Here is a 22,608-nt window from a genome sequence, read left to right as displayed (position 1 = left end):
GGTGGAAGGGCAAACGCATAGTAGCTTGGGAGAATTCCCTCGTTAAGACAATCGGAGCCCGGTGCTTTGTTGTGGGGTAGTTCCCTGGTAACTATCTCTGTTTCGTGTATGGTTAGTCATCTGTTAAAACTATCTTCCTCTACTTTGCTAAGTTTTGGTAGTCTATTTGCCTAAGATATTATCCATTTCCTGCACATTTTCAAAGATACTATAAGTGGGTAGAATGTACTAGCATGATTTACAAAAAAACTCCTCTATATGAATAATTATCTCCCTCTTGTCATTTCTTATTTTGTGAATATGTTTTCTCCCTACTTTTTAAATTATATTAACTCGTGTGTTTCCTATTTTAATAAAAATTTCTACATATCAGAATTATTATATATTAATGCAATCTATTGATTTTTCTGTTCTTTACCTCATTTATTTTTGCTTGTATGTTTATTATTGTCTTCTTTGTATTTTACTTCATTTTGCTATTTTTAATAATTTTACGTGATGGGAATTTGTTACATTTTTATTTCATTGATACATATTTTTGGAGACTTGAATTTTCCTCTGATTTCTGATTTAATTATATCTTATAGTTTCTGATATAGCAGATTTATTACTTTTCAGAAGTTGTATTTCTGTTTGTATATCCCTGTCATCCAAGAGCCATTTAATAGAACCTCTTTTAATGTGCAAGCAAGGACCTTTTGCATTTTTTTTGTTCATTTAAAATTTCTAGTTTTATTTTATTGTGTCAGAGAAAGTTGATTGTAACATTGCTACTTTGGACTTGCTGATGTTTCCATTGTGCTCAAGAAAATGACAAACTTTTGTGAAACTTCCATGTGAGTATCTATCTATCTGTCTCTATGTCTGTCTGTCTGTGTGTCTGTCTATCTCTCTTGAGATAGGATCTCGTTCTGTTGCCCATGCTGGAGAGCAGTTGCATGATCACAGCTCAATGCCGCCTCAACTTCCCAACCTTAAGCAGTCCTTCCACTTCAGCTTTCTGAGTAGGTGGGACCACAGGTGTGCACCACCACACCCTGGTAGTTATTTTTGAAGAGACAGGGTCTCCCTATGTTGCCCAGGCTGGTCTGGTCTCAACCTTTTGGGCTCAAGTGATCCTCCTGCTTTGGCCTCCCAAAGTGTTGGGATTACAGGTGTGAGCCACCACACCTGGCCCAGTAGCAATATTTTAAATCAAAAGTATTTAAAGCCGAATTTTATTTAATATATAGTAATTTGACCTCATTAAGTATTTTTATTAAGACAAAATATCTCATATTTTTAATGTTTACATTTTTAGTGTTCATATTTCTTGTGGTCACATTTCTAGTGTTCGAGTTGATTCTCAATGTAAACAGTTGTTACCTTTCATCACAAATGCTACATTTAGACCAGAGTTTCTCAACCCAAGCATTACTTATATTTTGTGCTGCCTAATTTATTGTTGCCCTGGTCTAGTGAGAGCATAGTTCCCACTATATGTATTTTTTACAACTTTTGCTTTTTCCTCACAATATTTGTAGATACATCCATCTTCATTATAGTATATCCTTTATGATTATGTCATAGTGTTCTACAATATGAATTTAACAATCTAACAATATTTCTGTTTTTAACAAACTTAGATTTTCCATTGTGTCTGTTCAATTCTGCATTGAATATCCTTATAAATACGCCTTATTTTTGCATATGTGTGATTGAACCTCTAGGGTATATATCCAGAAGTCAAATTGCTGGATTATCAAGAATGTACACTTTACATGAAATCGATACAGCCAAATTGCCTTCCAAAGTAGCTGTGTCTCTTTAAAAATTACTTCAGCACTGTATGAGAAAATACTTTTCCCACAACGTTGAGAACATTTGATATGATCAGAATTTTTATTTTTTTATTTCAGGTATGATTGAAATCTGCTAGGAAGCTATATCTCATTTTTAAAGGGAAAACAATCTTTAATATATTTATTCAGAATTTTTATGCCTCTTCTATAAATAGCCTGCTTATATGTCTTGACCGTTTTTATAGGCTTCATTTTAACTTTTTTTGTATATTATGACTATTACTTATTTTGAAATATTTTCTTCTAGAATGTTACTTGATTTTATTTTTTGTCCTTTTAAAATCATTATGTAACCAAAAATCTTAATTATCATATGTCTTTCACTTTTGGTGTCTACTTTTAAAAGGCTTTCATGGCTTCACTGCCATAACCAATTTTTTCCTAAATTTTCTTAACTCTCAAGGTTCTGTATGCGTGTACGTGTCTGTATCTACACATGCATCTATACATGTATTTTATATTTAGGTCTATAATCTAGCTGAAATGTATTTTATCAAAACATTATAGCTATTTTCAAGTACTCGATAAACTCATCAAAAAATAACATTTTCAGTTGATTTATTAAAAAGAAACTAGAAATAATTGATGAAAATCGTAAGAAATCACAATTAATCTGAATTTAATGATTTATGGGTGCTGTTCAATGATAAGAAGTGCTACCATCACTGCATATGCTTAAGAAAATACCAAACAACCTGTCTGAAGAATCAGGAAATTGATGACAAGGAATTCTTCATTAGATATGAAGTTTGATTTCCAATTCTGAGAATCTCTGGTACAAGCCAATATTCACAATATTTGGCTTATTCAGTTTTGAAAAATATATTTTGATAATTATTTTTTTAACTTAAAATCATTATACATGCAACATGATCTATATATGTATAAAAACTATATGATGCAGAGAAGCAAGCAGAAAAAAATATACATCCAGGAGCTTAACCCCTGTATTTATTTTGAGCTGTATATAGGTACATATATTTACATATAGATATATTAAGATATACACACAAGTATTTTTATGAATTGGGATTCATACTATAAATACTTTCATAACTTGCTGTAACATGAAATGTAAATTACAAACACTTTTTCATGCCATTCAGTATATAGCTATATCACTTTTAAGGAGGACATAATCCTAAATAATTCTATTATAATTGTTGGATATTTAAGTTGTGTGTAGTTTGTTTTTTTATAATCAATGTTATAATTAACACATACATACTTTTATATTTGGGAAATCATCCATGTTTTGTTCTTACAGAAATATCCTAGATATGGTAAAAATCTAAAAATGAGTGTAGCAAAAATGAGTAAAAATGTATGCATATTTTAAAAGCTTTTAATACATTTGGCCAAATTCATTATTGATGCATTCAAAAAGTATTGATTGAGCACTTGTTTCAGGAACTATTTTATTGAAGATACAAGAACAAACAACATAAACATAGTTCTAATCCTCATAGAGCTTAAAATCCAGTTAGGGAAACAGATATTAAGCAAATAATAACACTGATAAATAAAAATAATGGTATCAGTTATGTATACACCATGTATATGATGTATACATAACATATGTATACATCAGTATATACCATGTGCCAAGCCCTATTATAAGTACTTTATATAAATAAACATTTAAAAACTTTCACAGCTTTACCATGATATAGAGTACAATTATCATTTCCATTTTTTTCAGATGGGATAATCAAGAAGCCATATGATAAAAAAAAAAACTTGCTTAAGTTTACAGAGTCAGTAAGTTGTGAAACCAAAATTCCAAATTTGATTCCAGTGTTTGTATTGTAACCAGTAAATATGCAGAAAATTATAAACTCTTTAAGGGAAAATGCAGAGAGTTAAAGAAGCAGAAACAAACAAAAAAACCATTTATTTAGCAATTGCGAATCATTTGGTTAATTATTCTAAAGAGATTAAATGTCCTTTTTGCATCAGGAATCCTGTAAAGAAAGTCTGGCAAAATGCCTTTAAAGAAGCATAATTCAACTATTTATAATAGGGTAGCTCTACTTGAATAATATAGTCCCAGTAGCTAAAAAATATTACCTATCTATAACCCCAAGCTGGCCAAATCGTTAATGGTGCTTTATTGGCATTGATCGACTGCCTCATTGCTTCATCAGATAGTTTTGCATGAGTAATTGTAGGTCACTACTTGTAAAGTGGTTGAATTTGCATAGCACATTAATCAACAATCATTCTTGCTTTGAGAAATAGTGAAACAGATGGCAACAGCAATAGTACAAGTGACTGACTTTTGCCTCAGCAGTCTGGGTGGATATTCAATCAAGAAAATTAGTTTATTTTGGTGATGATTTATTTTAGCTTCCAATTGCTGTCTTCAAGTAGCAACTCAATAAATAAGACTTTCTGAAATGTCTCCAGGTTTGTTCCCTACAATTTCAACAACAAAATGATGTCTTTAGTATTACATGTTAAAAGCCAAATACCTTCATAAGCTGTTTCCTATTGGCACTAATTTTTCAACTGCTTTCATGATACGTGTTGCAATTTCTGCCTAATGCCACTTGTTTACGAGCTGACTATGGTAAGCATCACTGCTATATCTCCAGTATACTCTTTATTCTTACTTTATTGTGGATTCAACCCCTAAACAATTTTTTTATTGATTCAAGTTTAAAAATTATAGTATCAGCTCTATAAAAAGCATATATTTACTGTTACTTTCCTGCCTTATTTTTCTTGGAGACTAATTGGAGCAAACAAAACCTGTTCTAGTTTGACATGATCCGTGCTATTGGGCAGAGTGGGATGAGTAAGCAGAGTTCCTGATTCCCTCAGATGTATTTACTCTTGTGTCCGGAATTGGTGGGATCTTGGTCTCACTGACTTCAAGAATGAAGCCGCAGACACTCGCGGTGAGTGTTACAGTTCTTAAAGGCAGCGTGTCGGGAGTTTGTTCCTTCTGATGTTCAGAAGTTCGGCGTTTCTTCCTTCTGGTGGGTTCGTGGTCTCGCTGGCTTCAGGAATGAAGCTGCAGACCTTCGCAGTGAGTGTTAGAGCTCTTAAGGCTGTGCGTTTGGAGTTGTTTGTTCCTCCCGTCCGGAGTTGTTCATTCCTCCCAGTGGGTTTGTGGTCTTGCTGGCCTCAGGAGAGAAGCTGCAGACCTTCGTGGTGAGTGTTACAGCTCATAAAGGCAGTGTGGACCCAAAGAGTGAGCAGCAGCAAGATTTATTGCAAAGAGCAAAAGAGCAAAAGAACAAAGCTTCCACGCTGTAGAAGAGGATCCAAGGGGGTTGTCCACTGCTGACTCGGGCAGCCTGTTTTTATTCCCTTATCTGGCCCCACCTACATCCTGCTAATTGGTCCATTTTACAGAGAGCTGATTGGTCTGTTTTACAGAGAGCTGATTGGTCTGTTTTGACAGGGTGCTGATTCGTGTGTTTACAATCCCTGAGCTAGACACAAAAGTTCTCCAAGTCCCCACTAGATTAGCTAGACACAGAGCACTGATTGGTGCATTTGCAAACCTTGAGCTAGACACAGGGTGCTGATTGGTGTGTTTACAAACCTTGAGCTAGACACAGAGTGGTGATTGGTGTATTTACAAACCTTGAGCTAGACACAGAGTGGTGATTGGTGTATTTATAATCCCTTAGCTAGACATAAAGGTTCTCCAAGTCCCCAGTAGATTAGCTAGACACAGAGCACTGATTGGTGCATTTACAAACCCTGAGCTAGACACAGGGTGCTGATTGGTGTGTTTACAAACCTTGAGCTAGACACGGACTGCTGATTGGTGTATCTGCAATCCCTTAGCTAGACATAAAGGTTCTCCAGGTCCCCACTAGACTCAGAAGCCCAGCTGGCTTTACCTAGTGGACCCCCCACTGGGGCTGCAGGTGGAGCTGCCTGCCAGTCATGTGCCATGTGCCTGCAGTCCTCAGCCCTTGGGCGGTCGATGGGACTGGGCGCCGCGGAGCAGGGGGCAGCGCTCCTTGAGGAGGCACGGGCCACGCGGGAGCCCACAGTGGGGGGAGGAGGGAGGCTCAGGCATGGCGGGCTGCGGGTCCCGAGCCCCACCCCGCGGGGAGGCAGCTGAGGCCTGGTGAGAATTCGAGCACAGTGCTGGCGGGCTGGCACTGCTGGGGGACCTGGCGCACCCTCTGCAGCTGCTGGCCTGGGTGCTAAGCCCCTCACTGCCCAGGGCTGGCAGAGCTGGCTGGCCGCTCCAAGTTTGGGACCTGCCGAGCCCACGCCCACCCGGAACGCCCGCTGGCCCACATACACCAGCGTGCAGCCCCAGTTCCCGCCCACACATCTCCCTCCACACCTCCCCACAAGCAGAGGGAGCAGGCTCCGGCCTCGGCCAGCCCAGAGAGGGGCTCCCATGGTGCAGCGGCGGGCTGAAAGGCCCCTCAAGCGTGGCCAGAGTGGGCACCAAGGCCAAGGAGGTGCCAAGAGCGAGCAAGGACTGCGAGGACTGCCAGCACGCTGTCACTTCTTACTTTTTCACATCAATGTTAGCTTCCAGAGGAAAAAAAAAGATACCTATATTTTAAAAAATCAGGGGAAAAGATCAAAGAAGAGTTAAAAGTTGTAACCTTTACACGAGAAGAAATCAGAGTAATGACACTGTGTCTTCAAGACTGATAATGCTTACCACAGATAAACAAACATTAAGTCAGCAAACATTACAAATGATGACTCCATTTCTTATATGAGGCTGCATTATTAACCTTAAGAGTAATTACTGTCTCTCTCAGATATGTTATAAACTTCTCAGAATCTCTGTCCTTGGAAACTTAAAAACAGATGGGATGTAGGGATTTCAGAATTGATATCCAAGCATGCGGTTGAATACACCAAATGAACCTTAGTCCTTTCCAATTACATAATTCTATGGTCATGGGAAAGCTCAAATTCCAATCTTGTCTTGGTATATTTGGTCGGTTTTTGACAGGAAAGCAGCTGGTGTTAGGGGTTGTATAATGAAACTTCAACCACCAATTGTGCTAATTGTAGTGAAATGTGAAGGAAAGCATTCTGGTCTGGTTATTCTCATTGAACCAGTTTTCCTAAATCTTACACACTTCACTTTGAGTTGGGTTATAGAGCTCTTCTAACCCCAGTCAGTCAACACAACATCAACAAAATCTGGAATTCTCTGAACAGATGGGGTAGCAAAGAACCTGAGTACATGGATACAGATTAATGTTATGGCAGAAGTGAAATCTAGTACGTAATAGATGGCATCTAGCAGATATAGTCTTTAATACATCTTGGAGGAGGTCTCCAAGATGAAGGGAGAGAGTCTATTCCAACACAGAGGTAAAACATTGTAACAGGAACAACGCAGTAAAGGTTGCTGCTTGGGCATTAGCAGTAGAGCATGACACCCAAATGGCTCCAGCCAGTAGCCTGAGATAAGAATTTAGAAGCATCTCTCCCTCCGAGTGGACTGCGCTCCCCACTCTCCTGCTGTGCCCTTTAAATGTAGCCTTTTGGCATTTGCCAATGAACTTAAAGTGACCTACGCCCTATTTCACTATATATGCTGCTAGTGCCACTCTCTTTTGCTTTCTCAGTCCTGCCTTCTGTGACCTGGGGGCAAAGGACTGCCTTTCCAACTCACAGTACCCTCCCTGCCCAGGATCTGTAAGTAAAATCTTTGTGCTTGGTTCCTGCTATGGTGGTGTATTGGATTTGTGCCTTCCATCTGAAGAAGCAGATGCTTCCCAGGCCTGGTTTTTCCCTTGGATGCTGAGGAGAGCACAGGTTGGGCTCCTAACACCGTAGTGATGATCAGGCAGGCATAACTGAACACAAGTCAGACAAGAACCACAAGAGTGTCTGCCAACATAAACAAGTTTCCCATGTGAAGGATGCCCCTGTTAGGCATTAGACTGTCTTCCAGGTAAAATAAGCATCCCATGAAAATCACACTGTAAACAACCACGTCCATCTCCCCTTCAGTTCCCATTAGAGCAGGCTTGCTAGATGCTCTGGTACTGGAATGCCAATTTATGTGGGGACACTCTAAACAAACACAAGAACAAAGACTATCTGAGAAGCTAACAACATGAAATCCAGACAGGCAACTCAGCATTAGGTTAGTCTGTTGGAAAATAGTAGAGGCTTAACTATGACAATGAACCTTCAGCACCTGGGCTAGGAGGAATTAAAATAGCAAGACAGGGATTTAGATTTAGGATTAAAGTAATAGATGAGGCACCGTGAATGAGAATGACACAGGCAACAGGTTTGAAATTCACCTTCCAAAAGGAGGCTCTAATTTGTTTAATGACACAGATCTAAATAAAAGCCAATTTTCCAGTGGGGGACTGTCAGGGCAAGAAAAAGATGTTTATGCAGAGTTCCTCAATTTTTTATATTCTCTTAGCTTGAATTTATTATTGGTTCTTGGAATTGGAACTGGCTTAAACCACAGGTGAAATATCAAGAAAGCCCAGCTGAGAGGAAGCTTTGGAACTTTGCAGGGTCTAATAAAAACCACCTAGAGAAATGAGGTTACCTCAGGTGCCCTCACTTGCAGAGTGACAATGCTACCAGATAAGGTGCAGATGAGAAACTTTGAGCCCTAGTAACAACTAAGATTATGATTCCAGACTCAGCTGGGGCTACCAGACACAAGAAACGTGTAGTCGTTTGAGTGCAGCAGGATAAGCATAGTACAGGACTAATTTGTTCAGCTACTGTTCTAGCTTATTGCTAGTCTTTGGCAGATAGTAGTGCTCAATTGCTATAGATGTGGCCACTGATGCTACTACAGGGCTCTGTCTGACCTGTTTTTCTCTGAAATACTTCAGAAAGTTGAACATGAGCTCTAAGGCCAGAAATTAGTTCTCTTTAAAGCTATATTCTTCCTCCTCAACCTATGTGTTTAATGATTATTTTTGAATCATTAAATTTCACAGGTGAAAATTCAGGAAACTCACTCAAAAGACCATGACAATGATGTGCCCTAGGAAAGAAAAAGAAATATTCCCATTAAAATTGGTCATTATGGTGATCTGCCGGAACCATAGAACCAAGATTCACATCCCGTTTTGCAGGGAATACCTAATAAAATCAAATGAATATGAATTCATATAACAAATATTTGACATCTGTGTTTTTCTCAACGATAGCAGGAAAAAAATTACAAATTATTCTCCGACTCCAAGATTTTCTTTCCAATTTAGTTTACTTTTATAATAAGGTGTCGTGCAGTGAGGAAACATGGAAATATAGTGGAAATCTATATGATATTCAGAAAAGTTTTTCTACTGGTCATGCATATTATACAAATCAATAAATATACAAAAAGAATCACATTGATATTGTTTGTGGTTATAGTTGTGATATTTACTTGCAATGAAATAGGGTAGAATTGCCAAGACATCTAATCCAAACAATTATCAATGATATGTTACTTTCGAATCTATGAGATTCTATTCATTTGATGCTATTTAAATTACTATAACCTTAAGATATTTTAACTATTCAGTACTATTGAGAAGAGAGTTATGAAGGATGTAGTGAATATTTCTAAACCAAAGTATTTCTTCTTTCTTTAGAATTGATTATAAATTGTTGTTTCATAAAGGTTAATATAATGTAAGGATAACTGTTCCCCTGACTAATAAATTAATCAGATCATTTTGATAAGTCAGAATATTTTAAAGAAGTATTTGCATATATGTGCAAAAATATATTTCTACATGTTTTAACTGTCTCAATATTGCAACTCTGTAAATTTCAGTGAATATTTTAAAAAGATGGCTGGAATGATTTCAAAAGAAAAGACACATGGATATTATGTGGCCTAGGACAAAATAATTATGCTGCAGTGTTTAATCATGTCTAATATTCATGCTAATGACCTATTTTTAGATTAGTGAACAATTGAGAGTACATTGCCATTGTTTTATCAGAGTCTTGTTATAAAGAGGCAAAAGTTTTTTTGTTTTTTGTTTTTTTCAAGACAGACTGAAGTGACAGAATTTGGCATAACATACAAACTTTTGACACTCTACTTGTTAGTAAGACTTTCTTTCATAACCCTACTCCCACACATTTAAAATGTATTTTCTGATGTCCTTGACAATACGAAACAGCTTAAATATTCTGAAATCTGAAGGTGCGGTCTTAAGGCACATGCATTTTGAAAATAATAACAACTACAGGAAAAGAAAAAACCCTTCTAATGATGAGAGAGAAACTGAGTTTCTCAGATAGCATGCACTGTTTCTGGAAGATTTGACGTTCTTTCAGTGGAATTTCCAGTGACATGGAGTTTTCCTGGTACATCTATATATTTAATTAAAAGGAAGTTTATTCTAAACAAACACAGATGTTTATAGTTCTGCTTGACTGACAACATTTCTCTTTGCCAAATATTATTGTTTGGAGAGTCATTAAAGGTCTGACTAGAAACAACTCTACATTAAAAGGAGAGAATTGCAATTTAGTTTGCAGTAATTAAATCACTTGATAGCAAGTGAGGCTGAAATGGAGCAATGAATGAATATTTTTTGGAAGCTACAACACAGCTTATCAGTGACCTAAGATGTCAGCATACGTTATTCAAGTGAGTCAGGTATCTCTGTGCATATGCACTTATTTGCCGTTAGAAAATCAACCCAATTCAGTGAGTTTGACAGAAAAATACACTACGAGACCCAATGAGCAGATTTTCTTATTTCAGCATTTTCTAAGAGCATTCAAAATGCATTATGCCTTGAGAGAGGAACATAATGTTTCTCATTGTACCAAGAAATGAACATAATTTTTCTCAAAATTGACCACGAAACCCTTTTCCCCCATAATGTTTCATAGTGTTGGTGGTTTGGGGGATTTGCTTCAGGATATTTTGCTTTGCAAGGTTGTTCAGGTGGTAAATCTAGTCTCTCTTTCTGACCCTTTGGAATAGATTGCCTCCCCTCCTCAAACACAAATTGGCTCTTAAAACAAATAATCTGAACTATCAGCCTGTCTCGGTGGGCGCTTCCTTGTGTGTTGATTTTCTTCTTTAGCTTGTGATTGTTCCCCTGGTACTAAGTTTTAGACTCCATGAACTTTTTACAATAGCAGAATGGCAGATTAAGTGGAGGAACCTCTTCTCTCCCTACCGCTAGCACCTAAAATAATTTGGTCTGCATACTTAGCTTCTAACCCTCCACTGTGCTCTAAAGGAGTATTGCCTATTCATGCCTAGTTTGGGTGTTTTTATGACATAGAATAGAATAAATTGAGAGAGACAGAGGAAATATAGTGGGAAGGAGATTAACAACAATACTAATAATAAAAATAATATTGCTTACTTTTCAAGGAGAGCTACTGTTTGTCAAGACTATGTATAGTAAACAAAGCTGAAACTAAAGGAATAGAAATAGAAAAGGCTGTCAAGTGGCAAAATAAAAAATTCATAAAGAAAGGCAAGAGGAAAGAAATAGAAAACCTTTGCTGGGTGAAGTAGCAGGAGATGATATAGTTAGGATTAGGCTTGAATAAAGTCTTTCAGACTACTAGAGAGATGAAAAATAATTTAGGGTGAGAGTAAAGGCAATTTTGAAAAGTGTCGCTGTTAAGTATGAACTGGATATCCTTTAACTGTCTGTTTAGAGATACTAGGTAAAAACCCAGATGCCTTGTTAATTACTTTTAGCTACTGGTCTATGTTTCCATGAATGAATATAACCGTATGTAAGAATAATGCCACCAGCCACCTTGAGTTACGTTTAGGTTGTATTAGCTTCTTGCATTGGCCAACCTTCTGGACCTGTGGCTCAGCTTTTTGGATTTTAGTTTTCTAGAAGTTCCTCGCCCTACCCACTGTTTTGGTTTTGACAATCCCTTCTGCCTTGAGTTAAAAATTTCTGTATGCTTTCTAAGTCCTGCCATTCCACAAGACACTACTCCTTAGCCCTGGGTTCTTTCTTCCCACCATCTTTTCCTATCCCTAGTCATTGTGATAGGGGACTTACTTAATTCCCTTCCCCTACCTCCTTCTGGGAAATTGGAGAAGTTCTTAGATGGTACTGAAGAATTGGTTTCCTTCTTTGAAGAATTGGGTTTGTTGATCCTGTCAATCTTTGTCTGCTCTGTGCCACAGTGTTTTTAGACCAAACAGATGAAGGTTACAATGGCAGTTTCCTCATAGCAGAGGCTCAAGATGTCAATGCCTCATCTGAGAAGTCTGTCAAGGCAGGGGTTCCTGGGAATAGGAAGGGTAAAATTCTGAGAGTTATGCCTATGAATATGTAGAGCCAAAAGTGGGAAATGAAAGAGAGGTTGGAAGGAGAGAGATCAGAAGCTGTGAGACCCTGGATTGTGTAAAGTAGACCAAAGTGGGGATCAAGGATAAGTGTGTGTGGATACTAAGACCTTTGCCCTAGCAGTCAACAGATTGGAGGATGCCATGAAGTATGCAGAGGGCAGGTGAGGACATGTGTAGATCATCCCTTTATGCAACCAGTGCTTGGAAGAATCTATATCCACACCCTACCAGGTTGGATGTGCTGTGCCATCTGTAGAGAACTGTCAATAATACTGTAACTATGCAAAGTTCGGATACCATATTTCAAAACCTTAAAAACATGTATTTTGTTGCACCAACCTAAGAAGGTTATTCTGTCTCCAATGCTCCGTGCCAAATATTTGTTCTCATTTATGTATTACCTGAGCATGGCATGTCTCTATCAGTGCAACAATACCTCTCTCCTCTAGGCACCCTGTGAGTTGGCAGCATGCCATGGTAATGCCTCACATTTTATACCCTGTTCCAGCCTATTTGGCAAGCGAAAACTCAACAGGGTATCCTATTTATATATGCATCCTTGTTCTTTTTTTGTTATTTTCTATGATTTCTTTTATTGCTATTCCAATTTGTTTTTCATAGACTGTTTGAAGGATTCCTGTTTAAGCATTTCGCTCCCACTAAGAAGAGTCTATAAAATCCTTTGCAAATACACATTTTTTCATGTCTAATCATTTAATCATTTTACATGTCTATTTGCAAATGATTTTATACATAAAGAAACCTAAGAGGGATTCCCATTTAGGCTTGTTTATTGCTTATAAGACCATATAATTCTCTGTTTTTCTTTATTGTTTCTTAGGTATATTGTGACCGAAACTTAAAAAATTTTTGCATGCTAAAGTGTATAAATCTTATGATAATTATTTCATTGCTTTTATTATTATACTTTTTTAATACATTCTCTTCTTGTTAATTTTTTGTACACAGTCAAATTGAGTCTAATAACGATGTTAGTTGGCATTCTGAAGAGAACTATTACATATTCATTTGTTTTTAAAATAGCACTGACTTTTTAATATAGCATAATTGAAGTTCACATTTAATTTTCTATCAATCTATCATATAATCTATGTTTCACATTACCTTGATTTATAAGCAGGTATAATTTATTTTCCTTAGAATATAATTGTTCAGTGCCTTTACATCTTATGATTTATGTTTTTATTTACACAAAAGTTATTTATCACCATGCACTTTTTACATTTGAATATTTAAGCAAGAAAAAAAATTATGTAATTTTCCAGAGGTTTCTTTCAGCTCAGCTGGCAGCAGGTACTTTGTTAGAATTTACGCCTAATCTAATGGAATTGTACACATGGAATGTACAACTTTTTCTTCCTTTATTTCTTACTGAACCTGATTAACAGACCACAGGGGGTGTTTTGAAAAATCCGAAGTTATTTGCTGCATTCTGTCTATAACACTGGAATATATGGAAATAGGGGTTGGTGGTGAGGATTTTTTCTTTAGCTTCAAATATTTAGGGAAGGCATATATTCTATTAAAAACACACAGTGAATTATTGACTATACACACACATACAGGGTAATTTATAGATCTTTTATGTGGTTGTATCATACAGTTTGCTCTGCTAAGATGTAGGCAGCATGTAGAAACTGCCTTATGCATTTTTTCAACTGACAAAGAACTAGCATAGTAGAAACTCGGAACACCTTTATAGTAAAATTAGCTAATCAATAAACTCTATCAATTTTAGGAGACGTAGTGAGCACTTGTTATTTTTTGGCTTCTCGTATTCCTCTACTTTTCTGTTAACTTTATCTAGGTTAGCTCTGGGGACCACACTTAACCTCACACTCAGCTCCCTTGCTGAATGAAGGGCTCTTCTCGGGGTCAGAAATAGAGCCTGTGACCTACATGTAAGTCAGTCAATACATCAATCAATCAATGAATTGAGTTTCTGACTTAAATAGGTAACATAAGACTGAACAAATCTTCTAACAGAAATCTTTAGGATGATACTCTTGTTATTATGCATGGACCTGAAGCTGAGAAACACTGTAGTAATCTTTGTGACCAAAATGGGTGGGTAGGAGATTCTGTGGCACCTGAGGATGGAGATGCACAGCCAAAGGCAGAGCAGAGAGATGGAGAAAATCAAGTGCTAGGGATGCAATTACAATGTCTGCCTAAGCTTTAGAGCCAGCTGTATGCTGAGACCTATTAGCTACATGAGAAAATGCATTCTCTATTTGCTTAAATTATTTTTAGTTGAGCTTTATGTTTTTTGCAACTGAAAGATTCTTCACTGATACCAAGGGAAAATCACTAAGACTCCACCTTAGAAAAAACACACAAACTCACCTTTGTTCTGTCTTCTTGTCCAAGTATAAAATGGAATTTTACATCTCATCTGTTTAAGTAGTGGCAACCAAACTGTACCCGAACTATGCTCTCACTCAAGTACTCCTAAGAGAAGAGAGGAGAATAGAGACACAGAGCTCTAGAATAGTATGCTAGATCAAAAAGCGACACTCCAGACCTTCACTCCAAATCTTAGAATTATGCTGGATCAACCAGAGACACTCCAGACCTCCACTCCAAATCACAAAATTATACTGGATCAACCAGAGACACTCTAGATCTCCACTCCAAATCTTAGAATTATGCTGGATCAACCAGAGACACTGCAAATCTCAATATTATGCTGGATTAACTAGAGACGCTCCAAATCTTCCTTTTGAAGGAAGAGTTCTGAGGGTAGGGGAAGTTTGAAAGTCACTGGTTTAGAGAGTGTTTTTATGCTTGAAACCAAGCAGGCAGTAGCAGTACTAAAGCTTATTTATATTACTCTGTTTTAAACAGCCTAACTCCATCCAACACTACAGACTCACATGTCTATAATATTTATAATCTCTTCCCTTGATAAAAATGGCATTATTCGGTGGTAACTGAAATCACTCTACAGTTTATCACATTTTTTAACTTTCATCATTCAGTGTGTTACTTTTTTTCACCCATTGAATAATGTAAATGTTTGCTACCCTTCACATAATTTTAATATGCATGATAGACCCATTTCTTTAACTAGTACTTTATTAATTAAGCCAAATTAGGCATTCACGTTTATCCAGCGGTAGTTTACCTTAATAGAAGAATGCATTAAATTCCTCAAAATTTTATAAATATTTAGACTTGCGTTGAAATATTTTATTGATTACCAAAGGATACAAGTCTGCCATCAACTTCCTGGTATCTTTCAATGAGACAGTTGTTATAAACAAGAAGGAGTATAATGTATATAAATGAGATTGTGCATTAAAAAAGTATTGCTTAGTGCTAGGCACACAACTCATTAGTCATCATCACAATCATAACTTTTATCAACCATCACTACCTCTTTAACGATTATCAGCTGCAAAATTATTTACATATTAAATATTCAACAAATCTATCAGTAATTATTAAGATAGATTCCCACATTACTTTAAAATTAAATTTTGTATTTGAAATAATTTTAGGCTTACAGAAAATTGGCAAAAATAATATGGAAGGTTCCCATATACCTTTCAACCAGCACCACCAGTTAAGATAAATGTTCTAAATAATTTTCTCATCAATATTTAAAGCCTATAAATCTAATCGCTAATTCCCATAAAACAAATCATGTCTATACAATTATTTGGACATGCATATTAATTGTCTTAATAGCACAGCAGCCTAAAGCAAAAATAGCACTAAAGCAAGTGGTTGATTATTTTTTGGCATAGCGTTATAATCAACTGAACTTTGTTTATAAATCTGAGTAATTATAAATTATAACTGGAAAAATATCTAAAGTAGAATTTTGGGGGAAAAAGGTTAATAATGGGACACATATATTTATAACTGATTATAACAAGCAGAAAAAAAGGGGAAAAACCTATACTACAGAGAAAATATCTTAAATAAACAATATTTTCTTAACCCAGTTTTAAAAATTATGGAACACATTGTCAATGAAATCTATTTTTTTTTCCTTGAAAAAGTTTGCCCTTTCTTGGAGATCTAAAACACATTGGTAGTGGAAAATGGGAATAGATTCAAAGCTTTCTTTGGCTTGCCAATAGCTTTAAAATTCTGTAGTTGTTTCCATTGTTCTGAATACACTGAGACCAAGGATCACCTCCTGTAGTCTCAAGATGCTAATCTGCATTATTAAGTTTATTCTCATGATTCTGTGTATGTATGTGCTAATACAATAACTATGAATTGCATATAGATTTCACTCACTTTCCAAAAACCTGTTTGTTAACAGTAACCACAGGAACAGTTGTCTGGACATCTGTCCATGTGGAATTGGCTTGAAATGACTAACTCACTTCACAAAGAGCCACAAGAGCTCTTTGATTCTAATACTCTTTTCTCCCCATGGACTTGGGTCAAATGAAAGCCCTCATTACATTTCTCACAGGTTACAGTGTCAAAATACCTTGCTCTGTCTTAAAAACTGAAGTTTACACCTCTCTTTAATCAGCTCTTGGGATGTTTATACAGTGCTAAATTATTGCAGGAGTGGGTTAAATACCATGAGAGTGGGTTGTTACAAAGCAAGTCCAGATCCTAGTACCTCTCTGTCTTGCATAGTTACTTCCTCCCTTGCCATGAAGTCACCCTAACGAAATGCTGGCAACATTTTCTTGGATTTCACAGCTTCCAGAATCATGAACCAAATAAATTTCTTTTTTTTTTTAATAAACTACCCAAACTGTATCATGTTATAGCAGCAGCAGACAGACCAAAACAGGTTATAATTAAATTTTTCTCTGGTCACTACAGGTTCCATAGTGGATTATGTACTGCCACCTGCACCTGACTTAGCAGTGTAGACTTATACTTTTGCTGATTCTCATTTCTTTTCGTGTGCTGACCCCTGATGCTGACTTCACAGCTATTCAGAAACTGTACTTTTAAAATTTACTTCTAGATAACAAGAACTTGTCAAAAAGCAATTACCCTAACTTGTATAGAGCCCCAGACTCATTTCATATGTAATATATCTCTAGGATATCAGTCTATGTCACTCCCCAGTACTTTTTTGGTATAATTCAGGCCATTAACTAAATGTACTATTTAAAATAGGGCACACTTCAAATTGCCTTTTCCTAACCCATACAGATTTTACATGGTTTGCTTAATTTCAAGCCTTTATATATAATTGCTGGCAGGATGTTGTCTATTCCTGGGAATATAACAGGAAACACAACTGAAGTGGATGATAAACAATAGCAACAAAAACAAATGTTATTTGGGAAGTAATTGTATTGGATGTTCTAAATACAAATGTGAAATCAAAGGCTTAAATGTAATTACTAATGTAAAGGTTTACATTGAAAGTCACTGATAGGTTGGTTGAGGGAGCATTTGGTATAAAAATAAAAAATAAAAATCTACACGAGGGCTAAACCCTAAAGCCTCCCTGAAGAAGAATTTCTATACTTCAGTATACATAGGAAATATTTGAGGGAATTATTAAAAATTCAGATCCTTGGGATCCATCTTCTATATATAATAAAAATTGCCCTTGTTAAATGAGAGAAATGTATTGAAAATTATGACTAATCAAAATAATGAAAGTTATGTAATTAATGAAATACTACTTTATGAGATTGGCAGGTTATGGGGAAAATAAGATATCATATTGCTGCAACATTTTTGAAAGACACTTTAGCAGAATTTATCAAATGACGTCAAGATTTTTCATTTAATAATTCTGCGACTTGAATTTAGTCTAAATGTATATATAAACATATACACAAGAAGTTCGGTTTTACACTTGTATATTGTAGCATACATTTAAAATTAAATGTCTCACAAATATTAAATTATGACATCCATGAAAAAATTATTATGTACTCAAAAATGATTGTTTTTTACATGGGAAGATGTTTTGATTTGTGTTTTACATGGAAAGATGTTTATTATGTTGAATGATCACTTATGATAGAAAGTAATATGCATTTTGTTACACCTGTGAGACTATTTCTGGCTGTAAAGATACTGGATATTTTATCTATGTCTTTTACTTGTATTTTTCCATATGTATGTTACCTATGTAAGTACAATATTTTTAATTTACAGAGAGTTAAAAAACTGATGTTTCCCAGTTGATAAAAAGGCAGAGAAATTGATAATCCACGTAGTTTGTTAATTCTGTCAATAGTTTTAGCTATATGTGTCAAAATTCTTGGGATTATTCGGTCTAATGAATTCCTTAGAAATAAAACCAAAGGAGATAGAGATTCAGAAAAAGATAAGGGAGTTTCAAAAGTTTGTGGAAAAATGGAATTAAAAGATAAAAATAAAAAATGTAAACTTTATTTCTCAGTATAAACTCCATCAAGTTCAAGATACTTTTTTAAGCAATGACACCAGCCCTTTAGTGTATCCCTAAAGAAGAGAAGGCCATGGAAATTTAACCCTGTCAAGGCAGTCTTTTCTACATTATTAACTGAAGATAAATGGGTACCATTTAAAGACCTTTTTAAGATTATGGAAAAAAGAATAAGTCAGCAGGAGTCAAACAGGATGGAAAACTTGATGCCTAATGATTTCTCCTCAAAACTCTCTGTGATTTAATATAAGAAAAACCAATCACCTTTGAGCCACTATCACATCTGTGGTAAGTTGTGTACTACACAGTGACCAAATTACAAAGAAATTAGAGGATATGGGGGAAAAGTAGGGGACTCATAAATATACATCTTTAGAAGGCTAACTGCCTAGAAATTATCTAACAATGTGAATTTCCAAGGCCATGTGTCACACTCAGAAGCAAGAATATTGCTATATTCACTTAAAATAGGTTTTCTTTTTTTTTGCACTATGCCAGCTATGTGTGATTAACCATATAAAACAAATTGCTGTCAGTTTTGCTCAATGCAATTTTGTATTTATTGCATTTAGCTAAAATTCATCATCTAATTGATAATGATAACACTTTTTGAGTGAAAACATTATGCCTGGCACTCTTCTAAGCATTTTACATAAATTTATCTCATGCATCTTTAGGATGAATCTATAAGGTAGGATTTATTAGAGATAGTACTTTTCTGGTTCCTTGTCTTTTGGGTAGATTGTTTCATTGGAAAAATCTGGAACTCAAGGGCGGCTGTTCAGATTCTTTTGTCCCACAGGGTGATCCCTTGATATAGTGCTCTCCCCCTACCCCTAAGAATGGAGCTTCCTGAGAGCCAGACTGCAGTAACTGTTATTGCTCTTCTGGGTCTAGCCACCCAGTATGGCTACCAGGCTCAGGGCTGGTGCTGGGGAATGTGTGCAAAGAGTCCTGTGATGTGATCCATCTTCAGGTCACCCAGCTGTGGATACCAGCACCTCTCTAGTGGAGGTGGCAGGGGAGTAAAGTGGGCTCTGTGGGGGCCCTTGGTTGTAGTTTTGTTTACTGTGCTGGTTTTCTTGAATGCTAGTTATGTTAGCAGTGAAGTAGTCATGTGGACAGACTCAGAATCTCTAGTTAGCTAGGATGTTTCGGGAGATGGAATTAGCTATTGTTTTCTCCTTCTTTGGAGCCGGGTTGTTCTGTTATGAGTTGCTGTAACCACTTGAGTTGGTTGGCCTTCAGCCAGAAGGTGATTCTCTCAAGACAGCACCAGCTGTGGTTGTAGAAGGGGGATATAAGCTTGCCCTACATTAGCCTGGAAAAGTATTCAGGTTTCTTATGCTATGGGCAGGGCCCTAGAGCTCGCAAGAGTTCATGTCTTTTGTCTTCAGCTACCAGGTTAGGTAGAGAGAAACTATCAGGTGGGGGCAGTGTTAGGAGGGTCTGAGCACAGGCATTCCTTGGGTGGGGCATGCTGTGACCATTGTGGGGGCTGGGGGAGTGGTTCTCAGGCCAATGGGGTTATGTTTTAAGGGGTATTATAGCTGCCTCTTCTTGCATCATACAGGTTGCTAGAGAAGTGGGGGAAAGCCAGCAGTGTCAGGACTCACCCAGCTCCCACACAGCCTGCAAGGCCAATCTCACTCCCACTGTGCCCCACCAACAGCGCTGAGTTTATATCCAGGCAGCCAGTGTGCAGGGCTCACATCTTTCCCCAGGCTACATGCCTACCCACTGAGAAAGTAAGCAGGGCTCTCAGGCCTTGCTCCTCCCTGCCTGTCCACACCATCAGCTCATCAGCTGTGGCTTCTGTGTTCATATCTGCACTTCCTGTTTGTCCCCCTTCCCCAGATTCTGCTAGGAAAATTCTTGTTCAGTCAAAATCATTGCAAAATTCAGGTAGAAGTTTCCTTCACCCTGTGGCTCCTCCCCAATTCTGCTGGCTACCTTCCCCCAGGACCCTTGTGAGATAAAGCCAAGGATGACTTCCCTGGGCCTGAACTGGGGACTGAAAGTGCCTACAGGGATCTTTCCACTGTTTCTCCTACTTTTATATTTCACTCAGCTCCCTAAATCTGTTTCAGCTCTGGGTGAGGTTAAATCCTTCTCCCATATTCTGGAATTTCAGGTTCCCCAGTGGTGATATGTGTTTGGAGGCAGATTTTCCCCCTTCTTACACTTTGAGAACTCACAGTTTTTCAGCTGTCTCATGGAGTTTGCAGCGGCAAGCCACTTCTTTCAAAGGGTCTGTGAATCCTTTCAGTTTACTTGGCATGTTTCTACAGTTATTGGAGCAAAAATTCATGATGTGAGTCTCCATACCTCATGCTGTTTGTCCAAGTGGGAGCTGCATGTTAATCCTGTCTCCTCTCTGCCATTTTCCTAATATCTCTAATAAATCCTACCTCATAGAGTCATCGTAAAAATTGCATGAGATGGATTTATGTAAAATGCTTAGAAGAGTGCCAGGCATAGTTTTTGCTCAATAGGTGTTATCATTATCAATTAGATGAGGGATTATAGCTAAATGCAATAAATACAAAATTGCATTGAGCAAAACAGACAGCAATTTGTTTTGTATGGTTAATCACACATAGCTGGCATAGTGCAAAAAAAAAAAAAGAAACTATTTTAGATGGATATAGCAATAGTATTGCTTCTGAGTGTGACACATGGCCTTGGACATTCACATATGGCAAACACTTGGCAGTCCCTAATTATATTCAAGAAGAATTTTTATCAATTGGGGGCTTTCTTTGAGAAGGGTCATTTAACAGCCGAGGGTTAAAGATTGCATTTAAAGAAAGAAAAATTGTTAGATAATTTCTGGGTAGTTAGACTTCTAAAGATGTGTATTTATGAGTCCCCTACTTTTTTCCCATATCCTCTAATTTCTTTGTAATTTGGTCACTATGTAGTACACAACTTACCACAGATGTGATAACAGCATCTTGAGGTAACATGCTCAAGGGTGATTGGTTTTTCTCATATTAAGTGTAGTTTTTCATTATCACCGGTTTAAAGCTTGTATGATAGGATCCTTTGAATGATTTCTCAGCAAAGATTTACAAGACATTTCTGAACTATGATCTCCTTGAATAGAGGGCCAAGGCTTTTTTTCTTGTTGTTGCTGGTATTCCTCTCTGATGCTTTGGACACAATGGGGACTCTATGCTCATTGGATCAGGAAATGAGAAATAGGTTAATTCCTTGTTTGAGTCAAAATTAATATATAACCAAAAGATTCTGTTTGTGTCATGTGAAAACTAAAGCATTTTTGGGTGGCTTGTGGAATAACCTAAAGAGATGATTGGCAAAAAATATGAAACAGTGGATAAAACAAAAAGTATCGTATGAAGTTTTCTAGGACTTTCAGTTGTGATCAAAACAGATATGGTTGTTGCCCATATAAGACTTGAATCTGACACATTAGCTTAGCCATGATCACTTGCACCTCAATTCCCAAGATCAAATGCCTCATTTCCCTAATGGATCTAGGAATGATGACTTTATACTATAACATATTTTTTGCATTGTCATTACTATTGGCAGCTGAAAATAGATGATATCCTTCTCTGGGAAATATGTGATGCTCTTCTGTGTGAAACTGCCCCAAGAGTAAGTGAAGTAGGTGGTTCTGGATATCAATAAATACAAAAAAATTATTCAAAGACAATCTCAGTACGTAAGATGCCATAATTAGTGATCCATTTCTTGATTTTAAGGCTACAGATGTTTGAAATATCTTTATAATGCAAGTTCACTAGGGTTTCCATCTTTCTGCTTATACTCCTCTCTGTTCTTGCATGTTTCCTTTTTTCCATTATGACCCTTAGTATATTAATCATAATTGTTTTAAATTTCCAGTCCGATAATGTCATATCAGAGTTTGGGTCCAATGCTTGTTCTGTCTCTTCTGACTATTTTTTGCCTTTTAGCATACTTCTTAAATTTTTGTTGGTAGTCAAGACATGCCAAATCAGGAATGGAGATAAACAGGTGATAGGAAGACTAAATGGCCCTGGAGTTGGGTATCTGCCTTCCACCCATTCAGTTTCACCTGGTACAAGTTGTTTAGGCCCTTGAGGACAGGCCTTTTTTTTGAGACGGAGTCTCGC

General features: G+C 36.8%; 2 long non-coding RNA genes across 2 annotated transcripts in view; one reads left to right on the top strand and one right to left on the bottom strand.

Annotated features, from left to right (window-relative positions):
• The window catches only part of LOC134756793 (uncharacterized), a 1,394,997-nt gene that overhangs the window by 117,322 nt on the left and 1,255,067 nt on the right, over window positions 1-22,608 (top strand). The window lies entirely within an intron of this gene.
• LOC129531596 (uncharacterized) overlaps window positions 11,760-22,608 on the bottom strand; it is a 75,231-nt gene continuing 64,382 nt past the window's right edge. Inside the window, exons 4-5 of the long non-coding RNA XR_008676877.2 lie at window positions 14,476-14,580; window positions 11,760-12,045 (exon numbers count right to left, since the gene is read on the bottom strand). This is a non-coding gene — a long non-coding RNA (uncharacterized lncRNA). The remainder of the gene's footprint in view (window positions 12,046-14,475; window positions 14,581-22,608) is intronic.

This window comes from Gorilla gorilla, chromosome 12 (assembly GCF_029281585.2).
Source record: "Gorilla gorilla gorilla isolate KB3781 chromosome 12, NHGRI_mGorGor1-v2.1_pri, whole genome shotgun sequence".
Lineage (NCBI taxonomy): Eukaryota > Metazoa > Chordata > Mammalia > Primates > Hominidae > Gorilla > Gorilla gorilla.
Note: the sequence above shows the minus strand (reverse complement) of the source record. Positions and strands in the feature narration are given on the sequence as shown.